At 38.0% G+C, this 22,478-nt stretch overlaps 1 pseudogene; it reads right to left on the bottom strand.

Annotated features, from left to right (window-relative positions):
- Positions 1 to 7,700: 7,700 nt before the first annotated feature.
- LOC102840710 lies at positions 7,701 to 8,049 on the bottom strand (annotated as a pseudogene).
- Between the last annotated feature and the right edge of the window lie 14,429 nt (positions 8,050 to 22,478).

Raw genomic sequence — 22,478 nt, 5'->3', positions numbered from 1 at the left:
AATAACTTACCTATGAACCCTGCTGGTTTGGTTATAAATGATTGCAGTCTGTTATACATGATTATGATTGTAATCATGAATACATTCCCACACACACACACACACACACACTGGAAACAGAATGTTTACGTCTTTACACACATTTTCCCCAAACAGTTTTCATCCTGACCTTTTATTGCCTAGGAATGTATGTTGGCCCCATCAGTCTTATGTCTGACACAGTGCCTCCAGTGTGAAACTTTTCTGTTTACAATCTCCTCCATAAAGAAAAAAAGGACATCATTTTACAATTACATCCATACATTTTTTAGAAACAATGAACTTAAACAGGAAAATTAGAATTTTTAAAGTGACTGTTGCTCATTTATCAATGGGAAAAAACCCAGGATACTTAAGTGACTTGCTAAGAGTCCTGGTATGGAGTATGATCTGCGCTGCTAATCTTGAGGTCAGTGGTTCAGAACCACTAGCTGCAACTTAGAAACCCTACACAGGGTTGCTGGGAGTTGGTGCTGACTAGACAGCTATTCCAAGATGAAATAGATTAACATTCGCATGTGAGACAGGTGATATTTCCTGTTATTTTCCTATAGGTTCAAGTCATGGATTATTTTCTATACTTAATGAAAAGAGAATCCTCTGAGCATATTGTCTAAAATATTGATTACTCAATGAACCAGAGCTTCAAGGAAGAGAAGAAGGCTTTTTGTTTAAAAAAAGCAAATTTTCACTACACCAATACAAACCATTCTCCCTTCCTTCATTCATTCTTACATTCTTCCCAAATGGTATACATTCTGATCTTTCCTTTCCTAAGAATGCACATTGATGTCATCATTGTTACATCTGACACAAGTGTCTCTAATTTGAAATGTTTCCATTTATATTTCTCCTTTTTAATTAACTCTGCTAGGGGTTACTGATCACCAACAATAGAGCAGCCTTTCTTCTGGAAAAACTTTGTTGTCTTGAGGAGCTTTGATTAATAAAAACTATTTTCTTCACCTTGCTAAGCTAATAGTCCTCATCTTCAGGGTGAGTAGGTTTTTTGGTGGGGAGCATCTTAATGAATGAGGGTATATTCAAAGAACATTTTTCAGTCAGTACAGTATGGTAGGTGTCAAGATGAAACATACTTATGAAGGCAAAAGGGAGATGATTAAGTAACACTGTCATTGGTGAAAGCCTATGAAACTAGCACGGTTTTAAGAGGATAAAATTGTTTTGAGATATAGCACATTTCATGAATAAACAGCATTGAATTAAAGCAAAAAAGCATTTAATAATGGAAATGTAGAGGAATATAAAAATTCCAAAAAGAGCAACTTTTTTCTATAATCCATCCCAAGAGGAAAACCAATAGCTTATAATTTCAATTAAGGAAAGAACAGGATATTTAAAGTGAGATACTAAATGTTGTATATGATTAACACAAAGTGCAATATTAGCACTATTATAAGGAAAATGAACAAAGCAATCTGATTTTATTATGACACAGGTACCCCTTTGCACTGCAATGAGAACATCAAGTGCCATTCTATTTTGGGAGTCCTGGTGTGGTGTTGTGGGTTAATGTGCTGGACTGAAAAGTCAGTTTGAACCACAAGGTCAGTGGTTCAAGATCACCAGTTGCTCCTCAGAAACCCTATGCAGGGTCTCTGTGGGTTGGAACTGACTTTATGACACTTAAAAACAATTATATTTTGGAGTACGATTTTCTCATTATTGCTGTGTGAGTAGACAGTCACTTGTCTGTCAGTTTGTCATACTGTGTTGGATTGAGTGTTGCTGTATTGCTAGAATCTAGACCATTGGTAGACCTACCCTGGTGTGGCACTGCAGGATCACCACTTGACTGTGAACCACAAGGTCAGCAGTTCTAACCCACCAGCAGCTCCTTAGAACCCTTATACAGGATTGCTGTGAGTCAGAACTGACTCCATGACACTTAACAACAACAATAGACCACTGGTATTTTAAATACCTGCAGTATCAATCACAGTTGACTGGTTTTAGCAGAATTTCAAGACAAAGACAGAATAGGAAGAAGGACAGGCACACCACTTCTGAATGTTTAGTCACTGAAAACCTTATGAATAGTAACAGAACATTGTTTGATATACTGCTGGAAAATGAGCCCCTCATGTGACAAGGCACCAAAAGTAGGAATGGGAAGGAGCTGCCTCCTCAAAGTAGAGTTGAACTTACTGAAGTAGATGGATCTAACTTTTGAGACCTCCATTTGATTATGGGGCACAATTCAAAATGAGAAGAAACAGCTGCAAATATCCATTAATAATCAGAACTATGAGCCCAGTACAACTGGAAGTTAGCAAAAATAAACTGAAACACATAAAGATCAATTTTCTATGCATTTTGTGGTTAAGTGCTAGCAAGTCAGTTCCAACTCATAGCTACAGTATATAGGTTTTCCAAGGCTGGAAATCATCGTGGGAGCAGAAAGTCTCATTTTTCTCCCATGGAGAAGCTGGTGAGATTGAAACACCAACTTTGAGGTTCACATTCCAATGCTTATTACACAGAGTTACCATGTTCCACATCCTAATAATTACTCAACTGAAAAGGACAGTTATTGGTTATTTTGAATCAGATAACATATGGCTTACTCTGCTGAGAATGGTAAATTGAAGAAACATGGTGTTACATTTATCATCAAAAAGAGAATTTCAAGATCCATCTGTGATAGGATAATATCCAGGCATCTACAAGGAAGACTACCATTATTTAAATTTACACACCAACCAGTGTTGGTATGTAAATTTAAATGTACACATCCACCAGTGATGATGAAATTGAAGAATCCTATCAAATTCATCAGACATGCAATCCATATGCATTGATAATTACTGATGTTTGGAATGTGAAAGTTGGAAGCAAACAGGGAGGATTGGTACTTGGAAAATATGGTGTAGAAACAAAGCTGGAGATCACATGATAGAATTTTGCAAGGCCAATGATTTCTTCATTGCAAATACCTTTTTTCAAAAACATAAAGCCATGATATTTTCAATAACCTCATATGCATGCGAAAGCTGGACAGTGATTAAGGAAGACCGTAGAAGATTTGATGCATTTGAGTTATGGTTTTGGAGGAAAATACTGAAAGTGCCATGGGCTGCCAAAAGAACCAACAGATCTGTGTTGGAAGAAATACAGCCAGAGTACTCCTCGGAGGCAAGGATGGCCAAACTTCGTCTCTCATACTTTGGACATATTGTCAGGAGGGACCTGTCACTGGAGAAGGATATCATGTTTGGTAAGGTGGAGAACAGAGAAAAAGAGGAAGACTCCCAACGCGATAGATTGGAAAGGTGGCGGCATCAATGGACTCAAGTGTGGCAACAGTAGTGAGGTTGGCCCAGGATCGGGCAGTGTTTCCTTCTGCTGTGCATAAGGTCACTATGAGTTGGTACTGACTTGGTGGCACCTAACAACAACAACAATATACATGGACTTCACTAAATGAAATTCACAGAAATTAAATCTATTACATCTGTGAGAAGAGATGATGGAGAAGCTCAGTAACATCAGCCAAAACAAGGTCATGGACCAACTGTGAAATAGACATATTGTTAACATGCAAGTTCAGGCTGAAGTTGAAGAAAAGTAAAATATCTCCACAAAACCCAAATTATGACACTGAATGTATTCTATCTGAATTTATAGACCATATCACAAAGAGACTTTGTACATTAGACATTAATGACCAAAGAGCAGAAGAGTTGTGGAATGACATCAAGAACATCATCACGAAGAAAGCATAAAGGTTATTAAAAAGACAGGAAAGACCAAAAAGGATTTCTGAAGTGATTCTGACACTTGTTCTCCATAATAGAGATGCTAAAATAAATAGAAAAAAAATTAGGAAATAAAAGAGTTGAATAGAAACTTTCAAAGGGCAGCTTAAGAACATAAAGTCAACTATTATAATGAAAAGTGCAAAGACCTGGAGCTAGAAAACCAAAAAGGAAAACTTGCTCAGCATTTCTCAAGCTGAAAGAACTGATTGAAAAATTCAAGCCTCAACTTACAATATTGAAGAATCCTACTGGCAAAATATTAAATGATGTTGACAGGATCAAAAGTAGATGGAGAGAAGAGCCTGAATGGAATGTAGGACCTTATCCAGAGAAGTAGCAATACCAGAGATGAAGACAGAGATGAGGTCATGGTGAGATAGAGCAGCTGAGGACTCTAGACTCATGGGAAGAGAAAGGTGTGTGCTGGGAGCAAGGAGACAGCTCTACAGAATGTACCCTTTGGTTGTTTAAATGATTATATATTCCTGAGTGTTTCTGTGTACATCCAAAAACAAAAAACAAAAAACAGAGGGAACAGAAGCAAATACTGTTGAATGATGATGCATGGAGGGAATTGCAATCATTGCAATGTTACAAAATATGACAGGAAGAGTGAAAAACTGTTGTTCTCCCATGTAAACAAACTATCACTCAATGCACAATAAAAGCTTTAAAAAAAGTAGATCGAAGGAATAACAGAGTCATTGTACCAAAAAGAAATTAATGTTGTTCGACCCTTTCTTGGGGTAGCATCTGATCAAGAACTGATGGTAACAAAGGAAGATATTCAACCTGAAATGAAAGAATTGGTAAAAATCAAGATTCCAGGAATTTTCAGAATAAAAATTTAAATATTTCAACAAACTGATGCAGTGCTAGCAGCGTTCACTCATATATACCAAGAAATTTGGAGGCTAACTACTTGTCCAAACAATTAGAAAGATCTATATTTGTGTCTATTTAAAAGAGAGGACTCAATGGAATACAGAAATCATCGAACAATATCATTAATTTCACATGCAAATAAATTTTTTGCTGGGTGTCATTAAAAAATTATTGCAGCAGTATGTAGACAGGAAGCTGCCAGAAATTCAGACAAGATTCAGAAAAGGAAGTGGAACTAGGTATATCATTGCTGACATCATATCATGACTGAAAGTAAAGTATCTAAAAAAATCTTTACTTGTGCTTTATTGATGATGCAAAATCATTTGACTGTGTGGATTACAACAAACTAGAGATAACATAGTGAAGAACACATATTCCAGAAAACATAATTGTGCTCATGAGGAATCTGTACATAGATCAAGTGACAAGTCATTAGAACAGAATATGGGGATACTGAATGGTTTAAAATCAGAAAAGGTGTGTGTCAGGGTTGTGTCCTTTCATACTTTTTCCATGATGAGCAAATAATCCAAAAAGATGGATTACATGAAGAATAGCATGGCATCAGGATTGGAGGAAGATTCATGAACACCATGTGATATGCAGATGACACAACTTCTTTGCTTTCTGAAAATGAAGAGGACTTGAAGTATTTACTAATGAAGATCAAAGACTACAGCCTTCCATATGTATTGCAGTTCATTGGAAAGAAAATGAAAATCCTCACAACCAGACCAATAAATTACATCATGATAAATAGTTAAAAGATTGAAGTTGTCAAAGATTTCATTTTACTTGGACCCACAATCAACACTCAAGAAAGCAGCAGTCAATAAATCAAAGGATGCATTGCATTAGGCAAATCTTCTGCAAAAGACCCTTTAAAGTGTTAAAGAACAAAAATGTCACTTTGAGGACTAGGGTGCACCTGATCCAAGTTCTGGTATTTTCAATAGCTTCATATGCATGTGAAAGTTGGACAATGAGTAAGGCTGTAGTCTCCTGGGACAAAGGTGGAAATTTAAAAAAGAGAGAGAGAGAGAGATTATAACAGGTGCTTTTTCAGGCCTGGTCCAGGGTTTGGAGTTAGTCATGTATTCCAGAGGTCATGTGGTTCTGGCTACAAAAGAGTTTAAATGTCACCTTCAGTTGTCCAGTGGGTTTCTTATCCCAAAAAGGAATCTTAGCCTTTTTATAACTGTGATCAATGTATTCCCTCTAATTTGTATTGATGAGGAGGACTATGTATAGTCCCTTCCAATGATGTTTTCATAAGCCATTTATTTAATGTGTCTTCTAATATAAGAGGGAGCTTCACAAAGTTCCTTCTTCCAGAATCTTTTTTAAGTCCCGTCATACATATTTTCCTGGGGGGATATTAGGCAGACTTTGAGAGTATAGTTTCTGTCTGTCAAAGTCTTCTCTTACAAGAAGAAATATAACCTGTGAAATATAATTTTTATAGTATTGGATTAAAGCTTATAAATACTTCACTATCTCAAGATGAACAAAGCTAGGGTCAGTGAAGACAACATAAAAATGGGCCATGGGTTTTCCTAGTAATTATTTCATAAGGAGTAAACTTGGTAGACACAAATGCTGTGGATCTTAGATTTAAGGAAGAATCTTAGTTCAGAATACATTTAAAGTTTTACGAAGTTTTGCTATTTGGGTCTTTATCATACCTTTATTTCTCTCTACCAAACCAAAAGACTGAGGATAGGGAAAATGTAGACTTTTATAAATGGGAAATACTCTCTAGTTCTTGAATAATTTGACCAGTAAAATGAGTTCCCTAAAAAGTGTAAACAGGAAAAAAGAATTTTTGGTGCTCCTCAGGTGGACATGATATTTTCAAGAAGTGCTTTGCTACAAAGGCTGAAGTAGTATGATGCCAGGGAATTCTTCTATCCAATGTGGCAATCTGCAAATCCTTATTAATACATATTTATAAATATTTGCTTGTAAAAACTGAATAAAATCTAGTTGTCATTCAAATTTTGGCCTGGAAGAATATTGTCCAGGTTCATCTGCAAGATGGTCACTGAAGTTATGAGAACAAACAGGGCAATATGCGGCAATATGTTGGGCAGTTGAAAAAGTGTTTTCCCTACATATATGTTGTTGTTGTTGTTAGAACAACTCAACAAAATAAAATTCCGGTTTATTGTTGGACAATATTGTTTCACATATACATCAAACAAGCCAAAAACAAACAAACAAATAAAATAAACAGCAACTTCATAGACAAAAAAAAGGAAAGGAACTTTATCTTTGGCCTTTTTTAACCATCTCATACAAATCAACTACTGATAGTACACCTAAGTACATACACAAAAAAAGTTATTGGAATGCTCGGATAAGATTGTAATTTTGTTGTTGTTGTTGTTTTTGCTTTTTTTTTTTTTTACAAGGTTGTTTTTTTTCTCCTTTGAGATTATAATGAACATGGTCTTACCATGTTCATTACAATGTCAGAGTAAAGTCAGAACCAGGACAGAGAACGCTCCAAAGGCTGGTTTGGTCATCCAAGATCATTAAAAATGGCTGACCCCTAACAATATGCACAAACATATAAAATGTAAATTAGAAATACAAACAAATTTTCCTTTTTAAAGTAGTTGTAAGAAAAAAAACAGGTCCTTGGAAGTTTTGATTCTTTTTTCTCCCCTGTTGCAAATTCACGCTTGTGGGTTTGGTTAGGTGATGGTGAGCGCATGTTATGTGCAGGTTGTTGTTGTTGTTATGTGCCGTGCAGTTGGTTCTGACTCATAGTGACCCTTTATGGGAGCAGAAAGCCTCCATCTTTCTCCCGCAGAACAGCTGATAGTTTCGAACTGCTGACCTTGCGGCTCGCTACCAGAGGTGGTACCCAAAGTAGGCGCTGGGACTCTGTACTCCAAGGTGACCACGTTTAGATTCTGAGACCAAAAGTGGAAGATGAATAGGTCACAGTGGCCTTTTAAATTTTAACCTTTCCTTTTTTGCTGTCTAGTCATCCTGATCCGTCTTCTGCTACTTGGTATCAACATCATCATCCTCATCCTCTTCAGCTTCCCATTTGCCCATTGCTGCCTCTGCCTCATCTTTATCTCCCTCTTCTTCCTCACCATCCCCATATTCCTTCCCACCTCCCCTCCCCCCACCCCCATCCCCACTGCCGCCCTTCTTTCTCTTCCTTGTCTACCTCACTGTCAGCCTCCTGTTTCCCATTTTCCTTGTTAGCATTCACATTAGCTGGTGAGTCTCTTCCATTTTCTGGTTCCTCCACAACCTTCTTCTTCTCCTTTAAGTCCTTGGTGGTGATCTCCGAGCTGGTGTCCACAGCTGTGTCTGACATGATGGGGCACACCAGTGATGCAATACAGAGGATGACAAGGAGAGTGCGAGTTCGGGGACTCTGACAAAAGAGCTGCAGGAGACCACACCAGTGGAAAAGGAGGAGAGCAGCTGAGGAGGCTGCTGGGGAGCTGGGAGCTGGACCCCAGAACAATACAAAGATGGCTCTTCAGAGCAGCCAGAGGGGCCCTACCCATATTTTTTTAAGGTCTCAAATATTTTCTTTCATCCCATATGGGGACATTTCACATAAGGCTCACATCATAGGAATGTGCAGGAAATTGTGTAAAAGGTTTCTTATTAGTTCCAGCCCAGAATTTAGTGGCAGGATCTTGGTAACAACCTTTTTCTTTGGCTCATTTTGCCTTATGGGGCTTTAAGAGTTTTTCTAAAGTTAATTCATGAAGATTGGCATTATCAATACACACATTTGTGGGGTCGTTTTCGTTATTTATCATAAGCATAGGTATAACTTGAGAAGCAGCTTGTTTGGCTGCTATATCAGCAGGATTATTTCCTCAATTTTTTTCAGACAGGATTTATAGAACAACTAGTCTAAAAGGTCTGCTATCAAAGGTTCATTTTCATGGCATTTCTAGGAGAGGTTAAAAATTCCTTTGTTTCAAAATCATGCTAAAATCACATGCAATTCTAAAACATATACACTGTCCATAAGAGTATTAACATATTTCTTGAAGCAGTTCTACAAGCCTCAGGGAGGGCAATTAACTTGCCATGTCGGGATGAAGTGGGTTTAGGGAGAACCTGAGCTCCAAGGATTTCAGTAGAAGTTTTAACAATGTATTCAGCATGATAATGAGGACTAGTAGAATTAGGGCTTAAATAGGAACCATCTACAAACAAAACTAAAGCTTGATTAGCTAAAGGGTTCTCTTTTATGTCTTTTTGTGTGGTTAGGAATTGCTCAGTCAAGTCTAGACAATCAGGCTAGTTGTTCTCATTGTTGGCAGAAGAGTAAACTGGATTTAAAGTGGCCACTGAATGTAGCCTAATGCTAGATGCAGCCAAAAGGAGAATTTTATAGGAGCTTTACCTGCTGGCAGAAATATGTTGCATCAAGGCAGAATTAATTAAGGCAGACACAGCATGGGGCACAAAGTCATCTAAGAAGGTTCCTAGTACCACATCTGCTGTGACTTGTCCTACTTTGGCAGTAACAGTCAGGAGGGTATCCCCTAGGTAAAAGGGCAAGCTGTAGGCTGTAACAACCTGTAGGTCTTCCTTTGTCCTCCATTTTTTTTTAGTTAGCATGCCTAAAGTGTTTCCAGATACTTCATGTACTAATAAGGAAAAATCAAGGTAATTACGAAAACCTAGATTGTTGTTGTTGTTGTTGTTAAGTGCCGTCGAGTCGGTTCCGACCCATAGCGACCCTGTACAGGGTTTCCGAGGGTGTAAATCTTTACGGGAGTAGAAAGCCTCATCTTTCTCCCGCGGAGCGGCTGGTAGTTTCGAACCACTGACCTTAAGGTTCGCAGCCCGATTCGTAACCACTACGCTACCAGAGATCCTAGATAGGACTTGTTAATTAATGACACTTTAAGTAGAAGTGCAGCTTGTCAATCTTCTGGTGCAATTTGGGATAAATATAGCTCAGAAGCCTTTAAATATTTATATAAAGGTTGAGCCAATAGATAAGTTGGGAATCTAGGTTCAACAATAACTGCAGAATTCTTGAAAACTCCATAGCTTTGTTTAGGTATGAGAAAGAATAAAAAATGTTTGTTTTCATTTAGAATCAGTAGAGATATCTTTTACAGAAATTAGGTGGTTTGACTATTTAACAGGAAATGAGTTTGGGGTTTTTACTGGAAACTTATGACGAGCAGCAGACACATTTTTTAATAAAGCTATACTGTCATCAAGATATGTTGCTGATAGGTTAAGCAAACTAGTAGATCATCAACATATTTGCAGCAATGCGGATTTGTTTGTAAACTGTAAAATCTACAAATCTCAATTCAGAATCAGATAAAAATGGGCAGGAGAGTAGGGAAATCTCTTTAATGCATGAGAATCCAGTTGAATTGTTGCTTGTCCCAAGTACAGGTAAGCAAGTACTGACTTTTAGAATGTACAGGAATACACAAAGGTGGCACTTAAATCTTAGAGTGAGTTGCAATAGAAGGAACACTGGAAAGTAATAAGTGTAGATGAGGGATTACTGGGAATTCAGTAAAAACAATATGATTGATTATATGCAAATCTTGCTTTATAAAGGAAATCTTGTGTGATAGGAACTAGTCCTTTTGCTTATTCTTTGAGTGTATATTGGGAACTTTGGGGCAGAATTTAGATAAATGTATTTGAATTTTAATTGGCTCCATTGATGAAATTAATGTGGATCTGGTGGTCCATAAGGTTTCAGGAACTAGGAAAAGGATATCAGAAGACATAGTAAAGGGTTAAATTAGATTTTGGAGAGAAATGACAAGTGCTTGGATATGGTTTATTCTTCTTGAGTATTGTCTAATTCAGAAACTGTCTGTTAATATAGGGTGTTATACAGTTTCAATCGTATTACTCCTTTTCATTAAATTGTAAATGGCTTTTGAAAATACCATAGCTTGAGTCAGGCACATGGTAGTCCTCAAACTGTCATCTTTGCTCTTGAACATGTTAAAGAGGTCTTGTGCAGCAGATTTGTCTAATACATTACATCATTTAATTTCTTGACTGCTGCTTCCATAAACGTTGATTGTGGTTAATAGCACACAGTATGGCTCTAATGTCAAAAATTTGGAAGGTGCTCTGTAAATAAAGTAGTGTCCCAGTACAGATTAAGAGCCACCATAATATAATCCCTGTGTGTTCCTAGAAAGCTTTCATTCTTAATTAGATTATAGGATTTTTTTTTAGGGAGCTATGCCATTCTTTTGTTTATAGCACTCATTTTCCCAATGCCCAGGTTGTTTACACTAGTGATGAACACCCATCTCTATGTCATTGGAAGTTTTCACGTTTTTCTCTTGAATGACTGCAGTGTTTGCCACTGAAGGGATATTAATTTGTTAGCACTAGAAACCATCTATGATGGAGAGTGTGGGAAAGTTTGTAAACAAAGTTAGCTAATTCTACAACAACAGCCATTGTCCATTTTAATCAATGTTGCTTTACTAAGAGCTCATATTTAAGATCAGATGGGTAAGCAACATTGAAAATACCTGAGTCACCAAGCATGATCAAATTAAGTCAAGAAGAGTGTTTGGAAATCTCCTAGAGCAGCCGAGTCTGATAATTATAAACACTTTCAACTTTATTTTGTATGAAAGAGTGAATTTTAACCCAATCCACTAGTGGAGAAAAGGTCTTCACGATAATCTCTAGCAATTTTTACTTATGACCTGAGAGTCTCTCAAGATCTCAATGGGTTATTTTATCAATATTTAAAGTCAATCTGTCCTTGGGATCTTTCTGTTCTGTTTATCCAAGACATGATTGATCTTCTCCTGCATTAGTAATTCTGTGAGCAAGATGATCAAAGTTAGGAAGTTCAGGTTGGTAGCCTTCAACAAGGATTCTAAATTCTTCAGAAAAGTCCTTGATTTTATTGGAGTTTAGGAAAATACTTCACAAAGCTATCTAATTTTATGCATCTTCACAGGGCAAAATTGCTAGAGTGAATATAATGGATATTTCAGGCAAGGGTTTATTTTCTGATTTTCTAGGGTAAAATAGGAAGTTCAAATAAATTAATATCAGAGGAATAGGAAGGCAAAGAAGAGTATAAAGAGGTGGCAGTCAGCATGAATGGGAACTGAAATTTGACATCATTATTCTTTACTCTGCCTGATTAATTTAGAGACAGTGCCTGCAGAGAAGTAATTTTACTGAATTGATGTCGTTTGTTATTGTTGTTGCTAAGTGCCATTGAGTCAGTTTTGACTCATGCAGCCTGTATAGGGTTTACAAGCAGTGGCTGGTGAGTTTGGACTTGTGGCTTACAGTTCAATAGAATCCTACAGTACCACACCTCAAAGTATCAATCAAGTAAGTACCTCACTGGAACAACTTACTCCAGATGCCTCAGTATCTTTGGTTTACTGTGCAGAAAATGTAACTTAGATAAATCAAGAGAACTATGAAATAGTTGCTTATTTTTCAAATTGTTTCAATCTAGGTTGTGCTCGACACATAACATGATTTGTTGCTGTTGTGTGCTATAGAGTTTGTTCCAACCAATACCACTTACCAGACCAGTACTTACCCTACAGTGTTACACCAGAGCTCATAAAGCTTATTTATGTAGTAAGAAAGATTGCTAGAATGTGGCTCCAAATATCCTTGAGATGACATGACATTCACATCTTATAATGATAGCTATAACAAAACAAACCTTACTTGTGGGTACTAAAACAAATCCACAATGAATCTCAAAGAGCTATCAACACACCGGAATGGAGTTCAGATGTGAGAGCTTTTATTTTCACTTTAAACAATTCTCATGAATTCACAGAAGCAAAAACCTAAAGTGTGGGCTGTGTCAAAACAACGCCTCAAGGATCATGAAAAACAATGCATGTTGTAAGTTCTGATTCTGACCCAGAAATGTCAATGAAGAAATTTTCATACTTTGTTAGGAATGATATAAAAAGAGTCCATTTGAGATAAAAAGGGCACTATTTCCCCAAAGACAATGTTCAGAAGGGCTAGGAAAGAAGGAGGAATGTAAGCAACAAACACAGGGAGGATGTTGTTGTTGTTGTTAAGTGCCATCGAGTCGGTTCCGACCCATAGCGACCCTGTACAGGGTTTCCGAGGGTGTAAATCCTTACGGGAGTAGAAAGCCTCATCTTTCTCCCGCGGAGCGGCTGGTAGTTTCGAACCGCTGACCTTAAGGTTCGCAGCCCGATTCGTAACCACTACGCTACCAGAGCTCCAGTGATATTACATTGAGAGGAATTCAATCAATGAAATGAAGAAAAATGTATATGAATTGTTTAATGTAAGCCTGAGCTGAAGACCTGCTCTGTATACAGAAAAAGTGTTTTATTGAATAATAATATAGCTTGAGCTGGAAAGTGCTGAGTAGAAAACAAAGCACTCCTTCTTCAAAGTGGAGAAAGGAGTATATATACAAAGAGAACAAAGAAAAGGTAGGGTAAGTAACTGATTGTAGATAAGAGCAACTTCAGCTTGAGTTCTTGAAATGTAAAGGTCATCTACTTGGCTAGGAAGGATTATGCTACCATTTAGTGTCACCAACTAGTTTGATTATACATGACTGTTGTTTGTCTTCTATGATTGTAGTCAGTTATACAGGATTATGATTGTTGTCATGAACCCATTTTTTTTGGAATCACATTGTTTACATCTTGGCACATTCTTCCCAAATGATTTATATCCTGATCTTTCATTTTCCTGGAATGCACATTGATCCCATCTTTCTTACATCTGACACTAGTGACTTCAATTTGAACCTTCTGCATTTACAATATCTTCTATAATGGATCAGGAGCTCTGGTAGCATAGTGGTTACAAGTTGGGTTGCTAACCTCAAGGTCAGCTGTTTGAAACTACCAGCAGTTGCACAGGAGAAAGATGAGGCTTTCTGCTCCTGTAAAGATTTACAGCCTCAGAAACCCTATGCTGGGTTCAAAATCAACTCAACAGCATACCACCACCACCACCACCACTTATAATGAGAGGGGAACCTTTTTTCTACCAAGATTTTAAAAACAATTCTGAGGCCATACAATAAATTAACAACTTAAAAAATAACTTGCTATATTTGGCAAAACATTTAATTAATTCACCCCTAAAGTGATGGCTGGTGTGGCACAGTGGGTTAATGCGCCAGACTGCAAAGCTGTTTGACCTGCAAGGTCAGTGGTTCAAGTTCACCAGCTGCTCCATGGAAACCCTATTCAGGGTCGCTATGGGTCAGAATCGACTCAACACTACTTAACAACAACAACAACAAAGTGATGGCTGGAACTACAGTTGCCATAGCAGGGCCGTAACAAATGATTTCATAGTCCTTATGTGGTGCTGTGGGTTAATGGGTTGGACTGCAAAGTTGGTTTGATCCATGAGGTTGGCGGTTTAAGCTCACCCCGGAAACCCTACACAGGGTCACTATGGGTTGGAACCCACTTGACAGGACTTAAAAACAACATGTGGCCTGCAGCCAGATGTTCCCTACCCCTGTTCTATAAATACTCAACTTTACCCCATTCATCCTGAAATCCTGATATTGCCCCTTCAGACTTTTTTTTGTCCTCAGAACTCAAAGGACATTTAAAAGAAACACAATTTGAGCTATTTCAGGATGCTAGAACTGCTGTTCTTCTGGAAGTCCATGGTACCTTATATATTCTTCTCCAACACCATAATTCAAAAGCATCAATTCTTCTACAGTCTTCCTGATTCATTGTTCAACTACCATAGGGATAGATTTGTTATAATAGAAGAGAATCCGTCAATCTCAGAAAGAAAGAACATAAGCAGATGAAAAGTAGCTAAAAATTGAAGAAGCTGATGGAAGGAGGAAATTTAATGGGAAATTGTTGTTAAGTGCTATTGAGTCCGTTCCAATTCATAGTGGGAATAGGATATTTATTATTCTTGTTTGGTGCCATTGAGTTGGTACCAACTCTTAGTGACTACCTGGTCCTACACCAACCTCACAATCACTGCTATGCTTGAAACAATTGCTGCTGCCACTTTCTCTTTTTCACTGACTCCCCACTTTATCAAGAATGATGTCCTTCTCCAGGGAGTCATCCTTCCTGATAACATGTCCAATATGAGAGACAAAACCTGGCCAGCCTGGATTATAAGGAGCATTCTGGCTGCATTTCATCCAACACACATTTGTTCATTCTTTTGTCAGTTTGTGGTACTTTTAATACTCTCCTCCAACACCATAACTCAAATGCATCAATTATTCTACAGTATTCTTTATTCACTATCCAACTTTCACATGCATATGGGGTTATTGAAAATACTATGGTTTGGGTCAGGTGCACTTTAGTCCTCAAACTGACATCTTTGCTCTTCAACATTTTAAAGAGGTCTTGTGCAGCAGCTTTGCTGAATGCAATAGGTCATTTGATTTCTCGACTGCTGATTTTCCATGAGTGTTGATGACTGATGCAAGCAAAATGACATCTTTGATAACATCAATCTTATCTCCATTTAAATGGATGCTATTTAATGGTTCAGTGGTGAGGATTTCTGTTTTCTTTACATTGAGATGCAACCCTAACTAAAAGCTTTGGTCTTTGATCTTCATCATTAAGTATTTTAAGTCCTCTTTGCTTTCAGCAAGCAAAGTTATATCATCTGCATAACACAGTTTGTTAGTGAGTCTTCCTCCAAACCTGATGCCACGTTTTTCAGTACACAGACTGAAGAGGTTTGGTGAATGAATATAACCCTGGCTCACACCTTTCCTAGTGTTAAACTATTCTGTGTTCTCTTGTTTTATTTAAACAGTTACTTCTTGGTCTGTGTTCACAAGCACAATTAAGTGTTCCAGAATACTCCTTCTCTATCATGCAAGGTCAGCAGTTCAAGCTCACCAGCTGCTCCTCGGAAACCCTATACAGGGTTGCTATGGGTTGGCACTGACTCGACAGCACTTCACAACAACAACAACATCATGTTGTCCATAGCTTGTCATGATCCACACAACTGAAAGCATTTATGTAGTCAATAAATCACAAGCAAACATCTTTCTTATATTCTGTGCTTTCAGCCATGTTCCATCTGTTGACAATAATGATATTCCTTGTTCCACATTCTGGTCTGAATCTAGCTTAAACCTCTGGCCTTTGCCTGTCATTGTACAGTTGCAGCTGCTCTTTAATTATTTTTATCAAAATTTTACTCACATGCAATATTAATGATATTGTCTGATTATTTCTGCAATTCATTGGGTCACCTGTCTTTCGAATGGGCACAAATACGAACGTCTTCCAATCATTTGGCATAGGTGGGTAAGTGCCTCCACTGCTGCATCAGTATGTTGAAAGATTCCAATTTGTATTCCATCAATTCACCGAGCCTTGTTCATTGACAATGTCATGAGAGAACCTTGGACTTCTTCCTTAACTATTATTGGCTCTTAATCATATGCTACCTATTGAAATGGTTGAATGTCCACCATTTCTTTTTGCTACAGTGATTGTATTACTTCCATCTTTTTCTAAAGTGATTTATTGTGAATTAGGTGAGTTTAGATGGGATAATATTAGCTTTACATTCATCCTATTGTATATGATTTCACTGCCATGATTAAAATCTCCCCCATACATCATCAAACAACCAAAGGGTACACCCCGCAAAGCCTGCCCCTCCGTCATCAGCACACAGCCCCTCTCCCTCTCTGAGTCTAGAGTCCCTAGCCGCTCCATCTCTCCATGTCATCATCTCTGCCTGCATCTCTGGCATCACTGTTTCTTTGGGTAGTGTCCGCACTCAGCTTTTCTCCCTTGATGGTCACAGGGACCTCCGCTCCTGGACTGCAAAGTCAACCTCTCCCCTCCTTTTGTTATGAAACCTCTACCATTACATTTCCAATCCTCACAAGCAGTCTTGATAACAATGATTCACTACTGTGCCATAAGAGACCTATTCCCATCTCCTTTCATCAGCCCCACCCAGACAGATTTGATATAACTCAGTGGAGATTCTACCTTCCTCCACACCCTCTAGATCTAGGATCTAGGCTCCCTCTTGAAAGCTTGTAAGCCATTATAGTGCCCCCCTTTTGGATAGCTAATACCCAAGTTGCCCATCCCTGCCTACCCTGTGTAACGAGGGGTGGGAATGATCCTTGCTGTAAAAATTTGCTCCCTCTTTTGAGATAATACTTCCATAGGTGTAGGTCAAGCTCATCGAATTGCATCAGATTACTCTTTTTTTCATCTTCTTTCTTCTTCTAGTTGAATTCTGATCATGCAGCCATTGACGCCAGGTCAAGTGGGTATTATCTGCAAGTGTGGGTGTTCTTGTGCATATGCCCTCTCTTCTTATCAGCTGGATGGTTCACGCTCCACTCTAGTCCTATGTGGCTATGTCAGTGATGCTGGACGCAGGAGTCCCCAGGTCTTACCATACAGCTGGCCAACCAGGTATCCACCCAGGTTCACAGGAGTCTATTAAATGTGATAGAATTTAGCTCACAGCTTCATTGCTGTTTTTCCCTCACCTCTCCTTATCGGTGACCAACATGGTCACCAGTCAGACCACATATCTGCTCCTGTATTCTCCTTGAGTCTTATTCCTGGAAATGGGTTTGCCCTTAGGGGATCCAACCACTTGCCTTGATGTCTCCAGGGTGAGCAACTTGCTTGTACTTGTAGTAGACAGTCAGACTGCCATTATTGTTTTGTATTTTCCCTGTTGGTCCTTTTTCATGAAGTATCTTCTGTTCTTCTAGCTGCTCCAGGCAGGTCTGCCTATCCTTTCAAGTGGAGATTTCCCACCTCAGATGATTCTGGATGGGGTCAGGATTCCACCTATGATCTTTTGCAATGCAAAGAAGTCTCCTTCACTGGGCAAGTTGTAGCCCCATTTTAGATATTCCAATCAGTTATAGTCAGAAGACGGAGTAACAATCTTTCTATGGTGATATTTATGGCTATTCCATTCTCTCCCCCTCAACTGTCTATTTTACAATGGTATGCAAGGGAGACCAAGATTCAAAACACAGTGAAGTATCTTAACATTTTCCCCCTTTTACCCATTCCAACCATGCCTCAATCCCTCTATCCCAGAGCCCTATTGTTCAAAGTTTGTGCATATATCATTATTTACCTCTGTCCCACTTAGCCCATGCAAACCTGCCTGTTTTCCCATGCACCTTGTTCTTCTATCCCCCTCACCCTTGTGTATTGCCCGCCTCCCCAGCACCCAACCAATCCTGTGTCTATTCCCTACCCTGTGCTCCAGCTTCCTCTCCCTCCCCTCACCCCATCTCCCATTTGGTAACCAGCAAAGTACCAGTTTGGTAACCAGCAAAGAATCCACCCCCTTTTAGTTTGGGTTCTTTTCCTTAGTCTTTTACAACAGTGGTTCTATGCAGTATTTCTCTTTTTGTGACTGACTAATTTCACTCAACATAATGTCCTTAAAGTTAATCCATGTTATGTGGTGGCTTACAACTTCCTTCTTGTTCTTTAAGGCAGCATACTATTCCATTGTGTGTATGCACCACAGTTTGTTTATCCATTCTTCAACTGATGGTCATGTAGCTTGTCTCCATTCTTTTACTATTGTAAATAGTGCTGCTATGAAAATTGGTGTGCATATATCTACGCATGTTATGGCTCATATATCTTGTGGGTAAATACCAAGTGGAGTTATTGCTGGATCATAAGGTATTTCTATTTCCAGCCTTCTGAGGAAGCACCATATTGTTTCCCAGAGTGGTTGGACTATTTTGCAATCCCACCAGCAATGCAGGTGCATCCCAGGCTCTCCACATCCTCACCAGCATTTATTGTCTAGTGTCAGCATCGTTGGACTCAGCATCGATGAACTCCTATGCACAGTAGTGAGGTTGGCCCAGGATCGGGGAGTGTTTCGTTCTGCTGTGTATAAGGTCGATATGGGTCAGTACCGACTCCATGGCACCTAACAACAACAACAATAATTTTTTTATCTTTCCTGTTATTGCTGGTGTTTGATGATATCTCATTGCTGTTTTGATTTCTCTCTGATAGCTAGTGGTAGTGAACATTTCTTCATATGTTTGTTGGCTGCCCGGATCTCTTCCTTGATGAAGTATCTGTTCAAGTCCTGTGCCCATTTTTTAATTGGGTTATTTGTTTTTTTCTTGTTGAAGTGTTGTCATTTCCTATATATTTTAGAAATTAGTCCCATGTCCGATGTGTCATTGCAAAATATTTTTTCCCATTCTGTGGGTTCTCTTCTTACTCTTTTGGTGAAGTCTTTTGATGCACATAAGTTTTAATTTTTAGTATGTCCCAATTATCTATTTTGTTTGTGTAGTTTTCACAATGTTTGGTAGTCTGTATGTGTTTTGTATTAGTGTCCTCAAATTTGTCCCTATTTTTTCATTGATAGCCTTTATAATTCTGGGATTCACATTTAGGTCTTTAATCCATGCTCAGTATGTTTTAGTATAAGGCATAAGATAAATGTCTTGTATCTGTTGCATATCACTTTCCAGTTCTGCCAGCACCATCTGTTGAAGAGACTATCACCTCCCCATGTGATATATTTAGGCATTTTGTTGAAAATCAGTTGGCTGTACCTGAATGGGTTAATTTCTGGAGTCTCGATTCTGTTCCACTGATCAATGTTATCTTTCATTGCACCAGTACCAAGCTGTTTTGACTACCGTAGCCATGTAATAAAATTTGAAATCAGGAAATGAGAGGTTTCCAACCTTATTCTTCTTCTTAAGCAGTGCTTTGCATATCCTGGGTCTCTTTCCTTTCCATACAAAATTTCTAATTGTTTTTTCCTTCCCTTTGAAGAATGTTGTTGGACTCTAGATTGGGATTGCATTATATGTGTAAATTGCTTTCAGCATTATTGACATTTTCACAATGTTAAGTCTTTCTATTAAGGAGCATTCTACATTCTTCCATTTTTGTAAGTCTTTTCATTTCTTGTCAAAGTGTTTTATAGTTATCTTTGTATAAGTCCTTTATTTCTCTGGTTACATTTATGCTTAGATATTTCATCCTTTGGGCAGCTGTTGTAAATGGTATTGCTTTCCTGATGTCTAATCAGTGCTGTCATTCTTGGTATAGAGGAATCCAAATGATTTTTGTATGTTGATCTTATATCCTACCACTTTGCTGAATCATCCAATGAGGTCTAGTAGCTTTTTAACTGAATCCTTGTGATTTTCTATATATAGGATCATATCATCTGCAAATAGAGACAGTTTTACTTCCTCTTTGCCATTTGGATACCTTTAATTTCCCTGTCTTGTCATATTGCTCTTGCTAAGACTTCCAGCACAATATTGAATAGCTTTGGTGACAAACGACCTCCTTTCACAGAGGAAGGCTTTCAGTTTCTCTCCATTGAGAGTAATGTAGGCTGTTGGTTTAGTATATATGCTCTTCATTACGTTGAGGAATTTCCCTTCAAATCCTACTTTGTTGAGTGTTTTTATCAGGAATGCTGTTGATTTTTGTCAAATGTCTTTTCTTCATCGATCATGTGGTTCTTCTCTTTTTTATATGGTGGATTACATTGATTGTTTTTCTAATGTTGAACCATCCTTGCATCCCTGATATGAATCCCACCTGATCATGATGTGTTATCTTTTTGATGTGCTGCTGGATTCTGTTGGGTAGGATTTTGTTGATAATTTTTGCATCTATATTCATGAGGGATGTTGGTCTATAATTTTCTTTCTTAGTGATGTCCTTGCCTAGTTTTGGTATGAGAATTATGCTTGCTAAATAAAATGTATTAGGAAGTTTTCCACCCTCATCTATCTTCTGGAATAATTTGAGTAGAATTGGTTTCAGCTCTCCCTGAATGTTTGGTAGGACTCAGCCGTGAAGCCATCGGGGCCTGGGCTTCTTTGGCTGCATTTTTTTTTTTTTTTTTTGATGGCTGATCCATTTCTTCTTTTGTTGTGGGTCTGTTCAGGTTTTCTATTTCACTGTGTGTAAGTTTAGGTAGGTCATGTTTTTCTAAAAATGTATCCATCTCTTCTAAGTTTTCAAATTTGTTGGAGTACATCTTTTCATAGTATTCTGTTATTATCCTTTTGATTTCCTTTGGTTCCATTGTGACATCACCAGTACGGTTTCTAATGCGTGTTATGTATGTTTTGTCTCCCTCTTTTCTTTTGTTAGGTTTGCCAAGGGTATATAAATTTTGTAAATCTTTTCAAAGAACCAGCTTCTTATCCTGTTGATTGTTTCTATAGTATTTCTGTTTTCTATCTAATCTATTTCTGCTCTAATCTTTATTATTTCTTTTCTTTTGGTGGCTGTAGGTTCCCTCTCTTGGTCTGTTTCTAATTGTTGTAGATGCTGTGTTAATGTGTTAATTTTGGTTTTTTCTTCTTTTTAGATATGTGCATTCATTGCAATAAATTGTCCTTTCAGCACTGCTTTCTCTGTGTCCCAAAGAGTTTTGTATGTTGTGTTTTCATTCTTGTTTCTATGAACTTTGTGAGTTCACAATTGATTTCTTCTACTACACAGTCACTTTTCAGCAGAGTGTTATTCAGTTTGCATGTGTTTGACTTTATTTCATTTGTCTTCCTATTGTTGATTTCTAATTTGTTGGATTGTGGTCTGAGAAGATACTTTGTAGTATTTTGATATCTGTAAATTTATGGAGGTTTGTTTTGTGATCTAACACATGGTCTATTCTGGAGAATGTTCCATGTGCACTGGAGATGAATGTGTATTGTGCTATTGTTGGGTTGAATGCTTTGTATACATCTATGAAGTCCAGCTGGCTGATTGTGTTGTTTAGTTCTTCTGTGTCATTTTTTTTCAAGTTTCTTTCTTGTTGTTCTATTCATTTTTGAAAGCTGTCTATTAAAATCGCCCACTATTTTTGTAGATTCATTTATTCAAATCTATTAGCGTTTGCTTTATATATTTTGGAGCTTTTTTGGGGGGAGCATAGATATTTATTACAGTTATGTACATCTTGTTCAATTGTCCCTTTTATCATGAGATAATGTCCATCTTTATCTATTATGCTGGTTTTTGCCTTATAGTTTGTTTTATCAGAGATTAGTACTGCCACTCCTGTTCATTTTCTATTGCAATCAGAAAGCTAATTGCAAGCTATATTTTTTTCCAAATTTGACTATTATTCTGTTTTTGTCTCTGTGTGTGAGATCTGTCTCTTGCAGACAGCATATTGAAGGATCGTGTTTTCTTATCTATACTGCCACTCTCCATCTCTTAACTGGTGTATTTAATCCGTTTACATTCAGTGTAAATATAGATGTTGTTGTTGTTAGGTGCCATCGAGTCGGTACCGACCCATACCGACCTAATGCACAGCAGAATGAAACACTGCCTGATCCTGGGCCAACCTTACTACTGTTGCCACACTTGAGTCCATCGATGTTGCCACTTGTCCAATCCATCTCATTGGAGGTCTTCCTCTTTTTCTGTGACTCTCCAACTTATGAAACAAGATATCCTTCTCCAGCGATTGCTCCCTCCTGATAATATATCCAAAGTATGAGGATGAAGTTTGGCCATCTTGGCCTCTAAGGAGCACTCTGGCTGCACTTCTTACAAAATGGATCTATTGGTTCTTTTGGCAACCCATAGCACTTTTAATATTCTCCTCCAACACCATAACTCAAAGGCATCAATTCTTCTACAGTCTTCTTTATTCACTGTCCAGAGTTAAAATGCATATGAGGTAATTGAAAATACCATGGTTTGGATCTGGTGCAACTTAGTCCTCAAGCTGGTATCTTTGCTCTTCAAC

The sequence above is a fragment of the Chrysochloris asiatica genome, unplaced genomic scaffold, assembly GCF_000296735.1.
Source record: "Chrysochloris asiatica unplaced genomic scaffold, ChrAsi1.0 scaffold00072, whole genome shotgun sequence".
In the NCBI taxonomy this organism is placed as follows: Eukaryota; Metazoa; Chordata; class Mammalia; order Afrosoricida; family Chrysochloridae; genus Chrysochloris; species Chrysochloris asiatica.
Note: the sequence above shows the minus strand (reverse complement) of the source record. Positions and strands in the feature narration are given on the sequence as shown.